The 14,816-nt window shown below is 41.5% G+C and overlaps 1 protein-coding gene across 7 annotated transcripts in view; it reads right to left on the bottom strand.

Moving 5' to 3' along the window:
- Window positions 1-14,816, bottom strand: part of COL6A3 (collagen type VI alpha 3 chain) — a 1,265,605-nt gene that overhangs the window by 610,472 nt on the left and 640,317 nt on the right. The gene's annotated exons all lie outside the window — the stretch shown is intronic.

Raw genomic sequence — 14,816 nt, 5'->3', positions numbered from 1 at the left:
CAAGGTGATCAATGATGTGGTCCTTTATCAGCGCCTCTACAATCTTTCCCGGTACTGAAGTCAGACACCGATCTGTAGTTTCCCGGATCTCCCCTCGTACCATTCTTGAAGAGCGGCGTAACATTCACCACTTTCCAGTCTTCCGGAATCCTTCCTGATTTGATCAACAGATTGGCTATTAGTTGAAGCAGTTCAGCTATAACCCCTTTCAGTTCCTTGTTTTTTCTACCTTTGTTGTCTGGTTTCTGCTTTCTGCATCTTCTCATCATTCTTTTCCTTCCATCCACTATATGCCTTCTCTCTGCCTCTTCCTTATGGCATCTGCTCTATTTCTATGCCTCTACCAAAATCTGTCTGTCTCTCCCTTCCATCTCTCCCTCCCCCCCTCCATTGGTCTGGGACCCATCTTCTTCCCTCCACTCCCCCCCATGGTCTGGCATCTCTGTGTTCTTCCCTTCCATGTCTCACTCTCTCCCCCAGGTGGTTTTAACATCTCTCTCCTCCTTCACCGAAGTAACTTGGAAAATCAAAGCGCTTCTTTTGAAGCGAGCCCTACTCTAATATATTTCCCCTTCCCCACTTGCCTCCCTCTTATTTTTATTTTCATCTAGATGTATTTATTAACTTACCTTCCCTCACCTCCTCTTCATTTTGTGTACGTCAGTCTGATTATGCCCCTTTACCTTTTAACTGTAGATATGATATATCTTTTATTTAGATATTTTATTTTTAAATCTCATTTAATTGTAAACCGTTTAGATACCCGACTGATAAATGGTATATCCAAAATAATGAAACTTGAAACTTTCCTCCCTTTAGTCATTGGGTTTTTCATATTTACCTTTTACTTCAACCCATGAGAAAGGTCATTCACTGGATATTGTTAGTTTTTTTGATCATACCACCCAACAGACTTTTATTGATCCTGTCCACTGGCAGCAAGTCCTTTGGACTGATCACTACCTTGGTGAGTTTTCACTTCCTATTTTTATGTCCCCTATTCCGACACAATCTTTGCAGAAAACAACTGTTACTTTTAGAAAGAAAATCTGCCCAGAATCCTTCCCCTAGGGATGTGATCTGACCTAAGTGGAGTTCTTTTAAGGAACTTATCTATCATTCTTTAGCACCATAAGAACATAAGAAGTTGCCTCCGCTGGGGCAGACCAGAGGTCCATCCTGCCCAGCGGTCCGCTCCCGCGGCGGCCCATCAGGCCCACTGCCTGAACAGTGGTCTCTGACTAATTTTGTAATTTACCTCTAATCCTGTCCCTATAACCTTACCTCTACTCCTATCTGTACCCCTCAATCCCTTTGTCCTCCAGGTACCTGTCCAGACCTTCTTTGAAGACCTGTAGCATACTTCTGTCTATCACATCCTCCGGCAGCGCGTTCCATGTATCCACCACCCTCTGGGTGAAAAAGAACTTCCTGGCGTTTGTTCTAAACCTTTCCCCTTTCAATTTCTCCGAGTGCCCCCTTGTACCTGTGGTTCCCCTTAGTTTGAAAAATCTGTCCCTATCCACTTTTTCTATGCCCTTCATGATCTTGAAGGTTTCTATCATGTCTCCCCTAAGTCGTCGCTTTTCCAGGGAGAAAAGCCCCAGCTTTTTCAGTCTGTCAGTATATGAGAGGTCCCCCATACCTTTTATTAGCTTAGTTGCTCTTCTCTGGACTCTCTCAAGTACCGCCTTGTCTTTCTTGAGGTACGGCGACCAGTACTGGACACAGTACTCCAGGTGCGGGCGCACCATTGCACGATACAGTGGCAGGATGACTTCCTTCGTCCTGGTTGTGATACCTTTCTTAATGATACCCAACATTTTGTTCGCTTTCCTTGAGGCTGTGGCGCACTGCGCCGACGCCTTCAATGTTGCGTCCACCATCACTCCCAGGTCTCTTTCAAGGTTGCTCACCCCTAGCGGTGATCCCCCCACCTTGTAAGTGAACATCGGGTTCTTTTTCCCAATATGCATGACCTTGCATTTCCCTATGTTGAAGCTCATTTGCCACTTTTTGGCCCACTCTTCCAGCGTTGTCAGATCTTTTTGGAGGTCTTCGCAGTCCTCCATGGTTATGACCCTGCTGTATAATTTAGTGTCATCCGCAAATTTAATAACCTCACATTTTGTTCCCGCCTCCAGGTCGTTAATAAATATATTGAACAGGAGCGGTCCCAGCACCGACCCCTGTGGAACTCCGCTTGTGACCCTTTGCCAATCTGAGTAATGGCCCTTTACTCCAACCCTCTGTTTCCTGTCCGCCAGCCAGTTTTTGATCCATCGGTGGACCTCCCCTTGCACCCCGTGGTTCCATAGCTTCCTTAGCAGTCTTTTGTGTGGTACCTTGTCGAAGGCTTTTTGGAAGTCAAGGTAAATGATGTCTATAGATTCCCCTTTATCCACCTGGCTGTTCACCCCCTCAAAGAAGTATAATAAGTTAGTGAGGCATGACCTGCCTTTGCAGAAGCCATGCTGGCTCGGCTTTAGCTGCCCAGTGTTTTCGATGTGTTCCCAAATGCTGTCTTTAATCAGCGCTTCCAACATCTTTCCAGGGACCGAGGTCAAGCTCACCGGCCTGTAGTTTCCTGGGTCTCCCCTTGAGCCTTTCTTGAAGATGGGCGTGACATTTGCTATTTTCCAGTCCTCTGGGATCACTCCAGTTTTTAGGGATAGGTTGCATATTTGTCGAAGTGGCTCATATTTCGTTCCTTAGTTCCTTGAGTACCCTTGGGTGAATGCCGTCCGGACCTGGCGATTTGTCGCACTTTAGCCTGTCTATCTGCCTGAGGACATCCATCTTGCTCACCTCTAGTTGGACCAGATTTTCATCCTGATCTCCTTTTCCGATCTCCTCGGGTTCCGGAATGTTGGTTGTGTCCTCCATTGTGAAAACTGACGTGAAGAACTCATTTAACCTGTCCGCTATCTCCTTTTCCTCTTTTACCATTCCCTTTCTGTCTCCATCATCCAAGGGTCCTACTTCCTCCCTAGCTGGTTGCTTCCCCTTGACATACCTGAAGAATGATTTGAAGTTTGTTGCTTCCCCTGCCAGTCTTTCTTCATATTCTCTTTTTGCTTTCCTAACCACTCGGTGACACTCCTTTTGGTGTCTTTTATGCTCCCTTTTATGTCTTCTGTCTGGTCCTTTTTCCATTGTTTGAATGATGCCTTCTTATCACTTATTGCCTTTTTCACTGCATTTGTTATCCACACTGGGTTTTTTGTTCTATTTTTCTTGCACCCTTTCCTGAACTTGGGGACGTACAGGTTCTGTGCTTCGTGCACCGTGCCCTTGAGTAGGGTCCAGGCCTTTTCTACGGACTCTATCTTCCTTGTGGTATCGATGAGTTTCTTCCCCACCATTTTCCTCATGGCATCATAATTCCCTTTTTTGAAGTTGAGTGCTGTCGTTGTGGTTCTTTTCACCTTTGATGGTCCAATTTCTAGCCTGTACTGGATCGTGTTGTGATCGCTGTCACTACTAAAACCATTTCTTATGTTCGGAATGCACCATGGTTTTTACATTCCCATAGAGTTATGAAACAAAATTGTAGAAAGTTAGAAAAGAAATGAAAAAATCTCATTCAGACTTGGACAAATTAAACTGGAGAAGTGCAATTATAATATATAATTTTGAATTTAGGAAAGCGAGGAAATCTTACTATGGTTGTAAAATAGCTAAATCCAATAACTCTGGCATTCCTTGACCAACTCTGATCATCCTTCATCTCTCTCTGCTGTACTCTAGCTTGTTTTTTTTCAAGATAAAATCTCTCTCATTAGACAATCTTTTCCACAAGCGAAACTGAGTATCTCCCTACATACATACATAGATAGAAAGGGAAAAACTAGACTGCCTCTTTCTCACTGAATCCTGGCTTACCTCTGAAACAGACCCTAGAATAACAGAAGTTTACCCTAAAGGATGCAAAATGATAGTGGTCTGCAGAGAAAACAAAAGAGGAGGAAGAATCGCCATCATAGCCAAAAACACCATAGACCTAAAAATACAAGACAAAATTACTACCCCATACATGGACTTACTAGCCTGTCAACTCTCAGGCACCTCACTCAAAGGCACCCTAAACTGCATGCTTTGCTACATAACACTGGGAAACTAGAACTCAGCAAAACCAAAATTTGAAGACTTTATCTAACAAAACTCATTAACAACAACCTACAACTTAATCCTAGGAGACCTAAACTTCTACCTCAAAAACCAATCCTCCAAACAAGTAGAAACCTTACTATCTTACCTTGAGGCCTTAACATACAAGATATTAGACCCACAAACAACTCATGAAAAAGGCCACCAACTCGACATTGCTGCCTACATGACCCAGCAACCCACACAACCAGAAATTCACACATCAAATGGAATCTGGAATCGCTCCCTCTGGTCAGATCACTATACATACTCCTTCAACATCAACTGGACCAACAACAAAAACAACCAAACACACAAAAAATAACCTACATTACATTACATTACATTACTGACTTATATTCCGCCTGTACCTTGCAGTTCTAAGCGGATTACATCAGAAGATAGCTGGACATTTCCAGGAACAAAAGTTACAATTAAGAGAACTGGACATATCCAGGAAAAAGTTACAATTAAGGAGCTGGATACATTGTACAATTAAGGAGCTGGTTCATAATAAAGTTTTGAGAAGAGGGAATCAGATAGAAGGAGAGAATAGGAAAAGTGTCGGATGATGCTGGAAGAGTATGAGGATGTTAAAGAGTAGAAACTGTCACCTTGTTGGGTCTTTGGAGGATAATACAAGTAGAGGGTGGGAGGGAGATTACAAGAGGGGAGGAGATGGGGGTTAAGCTAGCTGGATAAATTTTTTGAATAGCAGGGTTTTGATTTCTTTACGGAACGTTTTGTAGTCAGTTGTTGCTATGAGCAGGTTGGAGATGTTGGGGTCCAATTTTTCTGCCTGTGTTGCTAGTAGGTGGTCGTACATCTTTTTGCGCCGAGTTCCCTTGAAAGGGGGGAAGGTGAATGTAGATTGGGTTCTCCTTTGCCTGAATGAGAGGTTCCGATTTAGGCGGTTATTTAGTAGGTGGGTGCAGTTCCGTTTACTGCTTTGTATAGTAGGCAGTATAGTTTGAATTGAATGCGGGCTTGTATTGGTAGCCAGTGTGAGTCCAGGAAGGCATTGGTGATGTGATCAAATTTTCCAAGTGAGTAGATCAGTCTGAGGGCTGTGTTCTGTACAGTCTGTAGTTGTTGTTTTAAATATGTGGGGCATGGTAGGTAGAGGATATTGCAGTAGTCCACTAGACTCAGGACTAGGGCTTGGACTATGAGTCTGTATTTATCTTTATCGAAGAACTTTCTTATTTTTCGTAGGTTGCGCATGGTAAAGAATGCTTTTTGTGTTGTTTTATTGATTTGGTCCTGCAAGGTGCAGCATCTGTCTAGTGTAACTCCAAGGAGTTTAATAATGGGCTGTATGGGGTATTTGGTGGCTTTTATTTCTAGCTCGGTTATAGATGGGGTTTTGTCCTTTTCAAGCAATAGAAACTTTGTTTTGTCTGGGTTGAGCTTCAGTTTGTGGTCTAGCATCCAATTTTCCACTGCTTCTAGTGTTCTTTTCAGGTTGTCTATTGGAGTGGAATCTTGTGAGTCGAAGGGGAGGAGTATGGTTATGTCATCTGCGTAGCTGAATGAAGTTACTTCTAGGTTATCTAGAATAGTACCAAGTGAGGAGATGAATAGGTTGAAGAGTATGGGCGACAGAGGTGACCCTTGAGGTACTCCACAGGGGTTAGACCAGGAATCCGATATAAGATCTTTTGTTTTTACTCTGTATGTACTTCTCTGTACTTCTACATCTCACGTAAGCACATCGACCCCACCAACTTCTGGATGAAAACAGATGCCATAATCCAAGACTATAACCCCAAAAACTTCATTTTACAATGGAGCCAACTAAGCGCAGCAACCTTAGATGAGCTAGCTCCAGAACAAACCAAAACCAAAATCCATAGAAAATCTGACAAATGGTTCGCAATGAACTTCTTCACTCTTTACAGCCCTACAAGACAAACCAGAAACAGCAACCTATTCGTATACCCAAGCATTACCGGCTGCAGATACAAAACCTTCCTGGATAGAACTTTCATGTACCAAGCTAACAAACAACACTGGTTGGACAGCTACATAAATGGAGCAAGACTGACATATAATGCCTTTAGAAAAGCCATAAAAATTGCCTTATTCGACAAAATCACCACCTAATAAAGTATCTACACCTAAAACTACATATATCCTCTCCAGTTTTTAAGTCTGATATGCCCAACATTAATTTTGCTGCCTTTTTTAAGATTCTGTTTAAGATTCTGCTTGCTATATTTCACTGCATTTTGTAAGATTCTATATACTGTATCTCTCTACCTTTCTGTAAGACTCTATATGCTCTTTGTAAGATTCTATATACTGTATCTCGGACCTTTTGTAAGATTCTATGTGCTTTTTTGTAAGTTTTCTAAATACTGTATCCCGGATTTCTACATATTGTAACTCGCTGACTGTCCAGCTCTCTTCGGTGTGAACCGCCTAGAAGTCTCACGACTATGGCGGTATAGAAGAATAAAGTTATTATTATTATTATTATTATTAAAAAGACAATGCAGACAACTAGAAAGAAAATGGAGGGAAAACAGTCAAGACTCCACAAAAACAACATGGAGAAAACTGAACCGGGAATACAAACAAAAATTAAAAGAAAAAAAAACATACTACACAAAGCAAAAAGGAGAAGAAACCCAAGACACACAAAAAAACTATTCCAACTACTAAAAGAACTCACAGACACCAATCCCTACCTGACAAGCAACAATGCCCCACACCCACAGCCACAATCTTAGCAACGTTCTTCAAAGACAAAATCGTAACCATAAGATCCACCTTCAATGGAACACCTATGCACCTAGAAGAGATCACAACACCCTCCAAAGAAGAAGAAGCAGTTGCAGCAGACAGAACATGGTCCCACTTCTCACCAATACTATGGTCAGACTTCAACAAACTCTACAACAAATATAGCCACACAACTTGTGACCTCAACCACTGCCCCCATACCTATTGAAAGCCTCCAGTACACTATTTCGCACCCTACTCTTGCAATGGATACAAACCCTACTAACTGATAGCCTTTTCCCACAACATCTAAGCGAAATCATCATCACACCAATCCTAAAAGACCCCAAAGGAGAAACAGACCAACCATCCAATAACAGACCAATAGCCTCAATACTACTTTATGTCAAGCTAATTGAAGGCCTCGTAGCCAAAGTCCTAAACTCATACCTAGATAACCACAACCTACTCTACCCAACACAATCAGGCTTCAGAACCAACCACAGCATTGAGACCCTACTTGGCTCACTCATGGACATCGCCAGACAACACCTCAGCACAGGCAAAAAAATGCTAATTATCCAACTAGATCTCTCTGTAGCCTTTGACCTGGTAGAGCATAACATCTGTCTACAGATACTGGACTCAATAGGAATCAGTGGTAAGGTACTATCATGGTTTAAAGGATTCCTACAATCCAGAACATACAGAGTTAAAACAAACAAAGAAAAATCTGAGCCATGGTCTAACCCCTGCAGAGTACCCCAAGGATCACCTCTTTCTCCCACACTCTTCAATCTATACATTGCCTCCCTTGGCTCCTACCTAGACAAACAAGGTCTAACCTCCTACAGCTATACAGACAACATCACCATTCTCCTTCCGTTCGATCAACCAGCACCATTCATGACAGACAAAGTACACAGAACACTTGAAACAATAGCAACTTGGATGAAAGACCACAAACTAAAACTAAATCTGGACAAAACAAACTTTATCCTACTCGAAAATAACAAAACCCCAACCGTAACAAGCCTTGTCATAAATTCTACAATATACCACATCCAACCCACTTTAAAATTCCTGGGAGTGCTAATAGACAGAGGCTGTACAATGCAGCCACAAATCAACAATACAATAAAAAATAATTCGCAGTCATGAGAAACCCGAGGCAAATCAGAAAATTCTTCGACAGAAAACAATTCCAACTTTTGGTACAATCCCTAATCCTAGGTCTAATAGACTACTGCAACATATTATATCTCCCATGCACAGCAACCATGATAAAACAATTACAAACAATACAAAACACAGCCCTAAGACTGGTCTACTTACTGAAGAAATATGACCATATCACAGAGGCATCCCACGACTCACATTGGCTCCCAATACAAGCGAGAATACACTTCAAATTTTACTGCCTACTATTTAAAGCAATAAACGGAGACAGCCCAGCCTATTGGAACAACTGACTTGTTCAATCCACCTCAACCAGACTTAGGAGAACCCACGCACCATTCACACACCCTTCAACCACAAACGTCAAAAGAAAAAAACTGTATGACAACCTCCTAGCCACTCAAGCTGCAAAACTCGACCCACAATTCTACAACCTATTTAACACGGCCACAGACTACAAAACCTTCAAAAAAGAAATAAAAACCCTTCTATTCATAAAACACATAAAACCGAACTAACACCAGCATCACCTGCAACTACTACATATGAACTTCTAATATCATGAGAACTCAGATGTAATCCTTAACAACTCAAAGAAATGTACAAAATATTCCCTAAATACTTCTAATCTCCGGACAAACCATTTGTAATCCGCCTTGAACCGCAAGGTAATGGCGGAATAGAAATCCCTAATGTAATGTAATGTAATATTTCAAAACTTCTACAGAGGAGATTCCAGCTGATCGCTATTGGTGTTCTTTCACTCCAGTATCTGAACTTCAAGTTTCTAGACTGTGTGAAAAGATGAGAAAATGTAAATGTTCACTGGACCCTTTTCCGTCATATCTGTTTCTTAATATTCCTTCTCAAGCTATAACATGGTTAACTGTTTTACTGAATTTCTCTTTGGAAAATGGTTATTTTTCACAATTCATGGGACAAATAACACTTATTCCCCTTCTAAAAAAAAGTAGATTTAGATCCTACAGTTCCCTCTCACTACCGACCAATTGCTAATATACCTTTATTAACAAAAATGTTGGAGTCAATTGTAGCTGGTTAACTTACTGACTATTTGGAGAAATTTTCATTACTTTAGCCATTTCAACATGGATTTCGCTCTAATTTTAATATTGAAACCTTACTGATTTCTCTTCTTTCAAAAATTCAACAAATTCATCTTCAAAATAAATGTTCTATTCTACTCCAGTTCGATTTATCTGCAGTATTTGATGTAGTACATCATGATATTTTACTTCAGCTACTTTCAGATATAGGTCTCCATCATGTTGTTTTGGACTGGTTTTCTAAATTTCTTCTGTACCGTTCCTATTCAGTAAATATTGAAGGCGATATCTCTAACTCCTGGCAGCCTCCCTGTAGGGTTCCTCAAGGCTCCTCATTCTCTCCAATTTTATTCAATCTCTATATGACCACACTGAACACCTTTAAGCTGTCAGCTTGGGAAGCGTTATTTACTTATGCAGATGATATCTTTATATTGATTGTTAATATCTGGATCAATCTCAGTCTAGTTTCCAAAGTATATATTTGCATTTCCAAACTTCAAGCCTGGGCTTTATCTGTCCGAATGAAGCTTAATACAACTAAAACTAAGCTTTTGTGGTTAGGTCCAAGATTGGACTGTCTTCCTCCTACTGTAGCTCTGGTATCTGGGTCCTCCTTACCAATTGAGTTCTTTGCTAAGATATTGGCAGTCCTTTTTGATTCCTCTCTTTCCTTTAAGAACCAAATAAATTCCTTGGTCATGAAAAGCTTCTTTAGTTTGTTAATGCTGAGGAAGGTTACACATCTTTTTCATCACCGTTATTTTCAATCTTAGTTCAATCAATTATACTATCTTGTCTTGATTACTGTAACGCTATCTACCTCGGCATTACAATAATTTGTCTTCATAGATTACAATTAATTCAGAATACTGCTGCGAAGCTGATCTTTGGAAAACGTAAATTTGACCATGTGACCCCTTTGCTTCAGAGTCTTCATTGGCTCCTGGTTTATTTTAGAATTCAATTTAAATGCGCTTGTATTTCTTTTAAAATTCTCTTTGCAAGAGGTATCCAACAATTTAAACTCTCTCTTCCTTCTAAAAAAGGGATTAAAGGAGTCAAGATCTTCAGTGATTCATTGGTCTTTAAACTCTCAACTCTGGAATGATTTCCCTTTTTTTTAAGGAGTTCCAGTTCATTTAAATTTTTACATAAATCTTTAAAAACTACTCTGCCAAAAATTTTGAAAATTAATTCTTTTGAAATTTTGCTATTATCTTCTATTTATCATTTGTAAATCATTCCCTGTTTATTTAATTGCTGTAAACCGAGTCGAGCCTTCCCAGAATGATGACTCGATATACAAAGTTAAGCTTTAGTTTAGTTTAGTTAGTTTAGTTCAGATCTGGTATCTATCTCCTCCCCCCTCCCCCAATGTTCTGGTATTTCTTTCTCTTTTTTCCCTTTCCCTTCCTTTTCTGCTCTTCCTTGTCAATTTGTTTTCTACCTCTTGTCTACCTTACTTCCATTCCTCAATTTCCCTTCCATTATGTCTACCTACAGCTTACCACTTCTTTCCCTCACCCCTTCCACTATCTCACTAAATCTGTCCTTTTATCCCAATCTAGCATGTGCCTTTTTCATTATCCCATCCTTCCATCCAGCATGTGCTCTCTCTCGCCTCTCCCTTCCAGATTCTGCTCCCCTCTTTATCCTCTCCCATCCAGTGTCTGCTCCCCTTTCTCTCCTTCCCACTTCCTTCTAGTGTCTGCTCCCTCTCTCTCTACTTTCAGCGTCTGCTCCTCTCTCTCACTCCCCCTTCCAACCAGCATCTGCTCCCCCCCTCTCCCTCCACTTCCCTTCATGCCACTCAACCTCTTCCCTTTGTCAGGCTACCTCCCTCCCTTCCCCTCATCTTTGCGGGCGCTCTTCAGACTTTATCTCTTCTTTCTTTCACAAGTCCCACACGACTGCTCCAAAGCTTCTCCTCTGATGCAAGCCACCCAGGCAGAAACAGGAAGTGCATCAGAGGAGAAGCTTTGAAGCAGTCGCGCAGAACTTGTGAGAATGGTTTAACACATCCAGTCACTTCAGAAAGAAAAGTCTGAAGAGTGCCCACGAAGGTGGGGGGAAGGGAGGGAGGTGGCTAGATGAAGAAGAGATGCCCGGATGGGTTTTATTGATTTTATGTCAACGGCGGGAGTGAGTGAGTGCACGATCGCGATGGGAAGGGAAGCAACACAGCAGATACTTTAGTGTGGGTACAAGACCATTCACCGCTCCAGGGGGCGGTGAGTGGCCTTGTCCCCATACCCATGGCGAGCAGTTTTTTTCTCCCCATTTCGGTGGGTTACCCATGGCTAGCCATGGGTCACAGTCACCATGTCATTCTCTAAGTCGGGAGGTGTTTCCCACTTCTGGAGATTCTAAAGCAGCAGAGTTTGAGGTCATGGACACACGGCCAGATTAAAGGGTAGGCCCAGTAGGTACATGGCTAGGGCCCGAAATTGTCAGGAGAGCCCCAGGGCTGGCATTAGGGGGAAGAAAACAGGGCAACTGCCCTGGGCCCCACAGATCCAGGGGGCCCCCTGGTCTGAACTTCCTCTCACCTTTTCAATCTTTATTAAACAGCTAAATTTTCCTTTTCAGAGGGGCCCCAACAGTCATTCTCACATACTGCCGGCAGCTGCCCCGAAACTTTCCTTCTGCGGCGATCTGCCCTGTTGGAAACACAAGGAAAACTTTGGGGCTGCCGTTAGCAGCTTGTGTGAACGGCTGCCATGTCAGGGCCCCTCTGAAAAGGAACATTTTGGCTATCAGGTGGGCAAGGGAGAAACAGTTTGCCCTGGGTGCTTCCAAGGCCTGGCATCTTTAACTTCTTTGGGCAGTAGCAGCGTTTACAATTTGCTGCTGTCGCCAGCTTCGGGCCTTTCTCTCTGCTGGGTCCTGCCTACTTCCTGTTTCCACAAAGGCAGGACCTGGCAAAGAAGAAGTGCCAAAGTCGGCAACAGCAGCGAATTGTGAATGCTGCTGCCTGAAGAAGTTCATGACGCCAGGCCTTGGAGCACCCGCTTAGGGGCTGCACTGCCGACTAGAGATGGGGTGACAGAAGGAGGAAAGGGAGCAGAGGGAAAGGGAATTGCTGCACCCAACAGGAGGGAGAGAGAGATGGAGAAGGAAGATATGGAAGGGAGGCAGAGAAAGGAAGGAATGAAAAGAGATGCCAGGGCATGGAGGGAAGAGAGGGAGGAAGAGATGCCAGGGCATGGAGGGAAGAGAAGGAGGGAGGAAGAGATGCCAGGGCATGAAGGGAAGGAGGAAGGTATGCCAGACCAAAGGAAAAGGAAGGGGGAAAGGAAGGAGATGTCACTGCATGGAGCAGGAGGGAGAGATGGAAGAAAAGGAAAGGAGAGAGATGCCAGGGAATCAGGGAAGGGAAGGAGACAGAGATGCCAGACCATGGGGTGGGAAGGGAAGAAACGAGAAGAGAGAGATGCCAGAGCATAGGGGAGGGGTGGTAACAGAGAAAAATGGAGAGGTGGCAGAGCTGAAATGAATCATGTACAAAGGAGAGAAGGGGGCATAGGATAGACAGTTTATGGAAGGAGCATAGAAAAAGGGAAGATGTCATATGGAACTGGGAGAGGGTGGACAGTGGATGGAAGGGGCAGAGAGGGCAGAGGCTGGATGAAAGGGCCTGATGCTGCATGGAAGAGAGAGAGGACAGATGCTGGCTAGAAAGAAGAGAGTGAAAACAAGATGATTAAAGCAGAAATGACAAAAGGTACAAATTTTTTTTGTTGCTTTAGAATACAATAGTATTGTAGTTGTATTGATAAAACTTTTATAAACAGAAAATAAAGTAATCTTTTTATTGGACTAATTTTAATACATTTTTTTTTTACTAACTATCAGAGACCAAAACCCCCTTGCTCAGGTCAGGACAGTATAATATAACAGCAGTATAATATATTGACCTGAAGGAGTCTCTGAAAGTTAATTGAAAAGTGGATTAGTCTAATAAAATGGTATAGTCTTATTTTCAATTTTTATTTCTATTTGTTAATTTGTAAAGTGGTAAAGTGGAGTTTTTTCAAATTTATATCTGCTATATTTATATTGTGCAGAGTATTAGGGGGCTACTTGTCATTGTTTCTGTGGTGTTTCACTGTTTGCAGTTTGGCTTCTTGATGGGTCAGTTTAACCTTTATCTATATATTTCAATTTTTAGTTTGTGATTACTTATTCCATACTGGGTGAGAGTGTATCTGTGTTCTGTATGTATGAAAGACATGGTTTTCTGTTAGCATTGACAAGCCTTGTTTGGCGAAATGCATCGGGCATGGTTCTTGGGAACACCTTGAATAAACCTGATTTGAATCTCCTAATTGTCTTCCAATCTTCTTTTGTTCCACGTTGGATTCTTTGCTTGCCTTGTTGTTTCATTACAAGTTATCATACATGGAATGGAACGTACTAGAGGAGTTACAGATTTGGTTGTTTATATATACATATGCATTACAGTTGGTCGACATAGAGTGAGGCAGTTGAGAAGTGTTGCAAGCTTGGTTATTAATATAGACTTATATTTCAGATGGCATTACTGCTTTACAATATATTTGAACATTTTCATATATGTATGGAAAGGTTTCAGAGTTAAAGTCCTGGGTAAGTAGGTGGGAAGCCCTATACCTTCTTCAATAATCACCCCTAACCATTCCCAACTTCATTTTTTTCTATCACAAACTTGCTTAGCCATTTCCAACTCCACTATGCTAAATGACACCATAAAGACTGAATTACACATCCAGGGTGGGAGGGAGGGAGGAGGGATTGTACTATTGTATTATTTTAAATATGTGTAGGTTATTGAAAGAGTATATACATTTGTGTTATTGATTAATCAATGGGTGGGTGGGATAAAATGATTAATTTTGAATATCTGTAAGTTGAATGTGCTTTTCTTGACTTGTTATATGTTCTTATACCTGTGTGTTGCACTGTTAATATTTGAAAATTAATAAAGATTAAAAAAAAAAAAGACTGAATTTTTTTTTTTTTTACTTTGCATAAGATTATCTGAATCGTGAGCTCTAATAAATAGTTTTGGGCTGTTGCTCTGTAACATCTGTGATCAGATAATATATGAGCTTCCCTAGGAAAATCCAAAGGCAGTATCTAACCTTGATGTTACATTCCAGTTTCAGAGTTAGGATCTTATGTACAATAGAGCCATAAAAAGATAAAGCAAAGGGTTGAATATCTTTCATGCAGCCAGTTAGAATTTATTCAATGATATGATCCAATCGTTAATTAGCATTATTTATTTACTTATTTAGCCTGTCCTCCCAAAAGAGCCCAAAATGGGTTACAAGAGTACATACACAGGATGGTCGAGATAATATCAACAAGACATAAAGGGAAAAAGCAGTGCAGTCACATTACAGTTGGTATAGAACATTGGAGCTGAGGTTATGGTGAAACAGGAAAGAGTAGTATAAGTTTGAGGTACAGTAGGTATAAACATCAGAGATACACCAATTTATATACATCAGAGGTACATTATTTACAACAGAGATACAGTAAATTGCCTACCTCAGAGATACTTATTTGCATAACTACTTTGGTGAGGGATTTAGACTATAGCCTAGTTGGTGAGACTATTGTGTTCTTTGAGGTTAGGTCTTTCATGGAGCTGGGTTTGTGAAGAGGAAGGTTGAACAATTTGCCTTTATATCACTGCACCACATC

Source organism: Geotrypetes seraphini, chromosome 5, assembly GCF_902459505.1.
Source record: "Geotrypetes seraphini chromosome 5, aGeoSer1.1, whole genome shotgun sequence".
Classification (NCBI taxonomy): Eukaryota; Metazoa; Chordata; class Amphibia; order Gymnophiona; family Dermophiidae; genus Geotrypetes; species Geotrypetes seraphini.
Note: the sequence above shows the minus strand (reverse complement) of the source record. Positions and strands in the feature narration are given on the sequence as shown.